The sequence below is a fragment of the Miscanthus floridulus genome, chromosome 18, assembly GCF_019320115.1.
Source record: "Miscanthus floridulus cultivar M001 chromosome 18, ASM1932011v1, whole genome shotgun sequence".
Taxonomy (NCBI): Eukaryota; Viridiplantae; Streptophyta; class Magnoliopsida; order Poales; family Poaceae; genus Miscanthus; species Miscanthus floridulus.
Window position 1 is genome coordinate 52,641,794 of NC_089597.1, and position 2,811 is coordinate 52,644,604.

Below are 2,811 nucleotides of genomic sequence, written 5' to 3' on the forward strand. Positions count from 1 at the left end.
GCCCTAAGGGGGAAAATTTCCAATTTCTAGTAGAATTCCATGGAATCTATCCCCGAGGCGTGGGAGAGGCTGCAAGATTACATCTAGGTATGCCCACACCACAGGATAGAGAATTGGCTCATGCTCTAGAAATTTTACGATGGGCTGACACCCATGTCAAAGGGGCACATTGATGCTGCTGCTGGAGGAGCCTTTCTTTCCCTCACCATCGATGAAGCTATGGCTCTCATCGAGAAGATGGTGTCCAAATAAAGCTGGGGGAAGAAAGAAAACAACAAAAAGGCATGCATACCGTGAAGGAGGCGGATATGCTTGCTGCAAAAATGGATTTGCTACTGAAGAGACTTGATGAGTGTGCCACCGACAAAGAAGCTATGAAAGGCACCGTCAAGGCCATGGACTCGCAAATGACTTGCAAAGTTTGTAGAAATGTCGAACACTCGGGGAACGACTGCCCCGAGACCCGTGAAGAAGCATCCTACATAAAGAATGGGTTCTGACAATGTAACAATAATTAGTCACGCTTCCAAGGAGGTAACAATAATTACAATTCGAATTTCAATTCAAATTTCAATTCAAATCAACCCTCCTTGAAGGACATAGTGCTAGATCAAGCTAAAATCAATGAAAATATCACTAAAAGTTAATGTTTAACGATAAAATGCTAGAAAATATTAATTCAAAAAATAGAATGTCTATCTTCCGCTGTTAAAAATCAATTGAGCTTTAATAAAATGATCGAAACACAGTTAGCTCAAATTGCTGCTGCTTTACTTGTTAATAATGAAGGGAAAATCTTGGGGCAACCTGAGAATTCTTTTGAAAAAGTTAATGTGGTCACAACGAGGGGTGGTAAGTCCACTCGTGATCCATCAAACCCTAACAATAAAACAGGAAAAGCACAAGGGCAACAAGAGGAAGGATCTTCTTCATCAACAAAAACACAAAAAAATCATGAAGAGGAGGAAACGACACCGCAAGACCTCATCGACACTAGCTACTTGCCATTTCCCACCAGAAATAGAAAACAAGCCGTGGACGAGCAATTTGCTCGTTTTGTTGAGATGATAGAGAAGATACACGTGAGTGTCCCATTAATGGACGTCTTACATGTACCTTCTTATGCAAAGTACATCAAAGATATCATCAACAACAAATGACCCTTGCCATCCATGAAGGTCATCAAGTTGACGGAAGAGTGTAGCGCTGCTATACTCTTCTGTCTGCCTGAGAAAAAGAAAGACCCCCGGGTGCCCCACAATCACATGCTCAAGATCATGCCTTGTGCGACCTAGGGGCGAGTGTTAGTGTGATTCCCAAGGTCATATTTGACAAGCTAAACTTCATGCATTTAGCGCCAACGATGCTCCAACTGGTGGACTCAACGGTCCGCTATCCGGTAGGGATTGCCGAAGATATCCCGGTGAAAATCCGGGGTTACTTTGTCCTAGTCGATTTCATGGTGCTGGACATGGAAACCATGAAGGAATCGCCCCTCATCCTTGGGCGACCTTTCCTCGGTACCGTGGGAGCACAAATTGATGTTGGAGCTAGAGAAATCCGCTTCAACATCAATGGCAAAGAAGAGAAGTTTGACTTTTGGCCTAGACAGGAGCAATGCTCCATGATACGAATCAAGTACGGGCCAAACCCACAAGGCATCAAAGAGGTTGAATGTCGCAGAACCGACCAATTTATAAGAATACAAGTACAATGGCAATCCGCAAGTGGTCGCACTGTCATACTTGAACCCATATAAACCCGGTAGTCCGTCGAGTACCGCGACGGGCCTCGATAAACGATTTACAACAACCCAGATCGTACAGGATTCAACATACATGCCACCTATTACATAAAGTTCACAGATACTTTTCATCATCAGAGTACGAATAAAAGTTATTACAAACCGAGTTTGATAAATACAGCGGAAGCAAATAAGTTCGAAGATAAAGTTTCCAACATAGTTTGATACAGTGCCAAGCCAGATCACGGTCCACAAAAGCAAGGATAGGATTTAATAAAGAAGCCTGCCCAAGGCTTACTCCTCATCCACAGTGGGATAGAAGCAACTCTTGTAATAACCATGATACACAGTGCCATCTGCAACAATGGGAAAATAAACCCTAAGTACGAGAAGGTACTCAGCTAGACTAACCCATCATGAACCAGAAATAAAATGACTCCAAGGATTATGCAAGGCCGTATAAGTGGACGTAACTTGACAACATTTTGCGTAAAAGACAATTGACCCATTGTACAATTATGATCCCTTTATCAAGTTAATTATAACTATCCATTTCTAGATTAGCAACTATCCTGTGCCAAACATGTGGTATATCATTTAGAAGCATACAATAGTAACCATAGCAGGTATTGTAATTCCATTTTCATCCAAACCATCATGTTCCATAACACAGTTACTACGATGTTGGAGCTAGTCAAGTTTCTCACTATCCGGGAGAGACGGCGATTCGAATCGATTTCAACCAGCTGGGAATTTATTCCTAACACAAACCCAGGTCTACCAGCCACGATAGCCTTAGGTCACCTTTGGTACAACTCAGGTACACATTTCGCGGGTCCGTACCGCGCTGCACAATCTGGAACACTAGATGCCAGGATGCTCAGGCCAAGCCTGCCCTTGGGCTCAGTCTGATCGTTCCCCGGAAGGAGCGCACAACAGAACGGGTCCCGGCCTAAGTTGAATTACTCGGCTTCGCGGTCGGAATGAGTTATCCGGCCAGCTAAGTGAGAGGCATGCGTTCAATCTTGTCAGAAGTTCCAACAACGGTACGGTCCTTGATCGACACA

General features: G+C 43.7%; 1 non-coding gene across 1 annotated transcript; it reads right to left on the minus strand.

Annotated features, from left to right (window-relative positions):
* Window positions 1-107, minus strand: LOC136524943 (small nucleolar RNA R71). The gene has a single exon (XR_010776289.1). It is a non-coding gene; the product is annotated as a small nucleolar RNA R71 (small nucleolar RNA).
* Window positions 108-2,811: the final 2,704 nt, after the last annotated feature.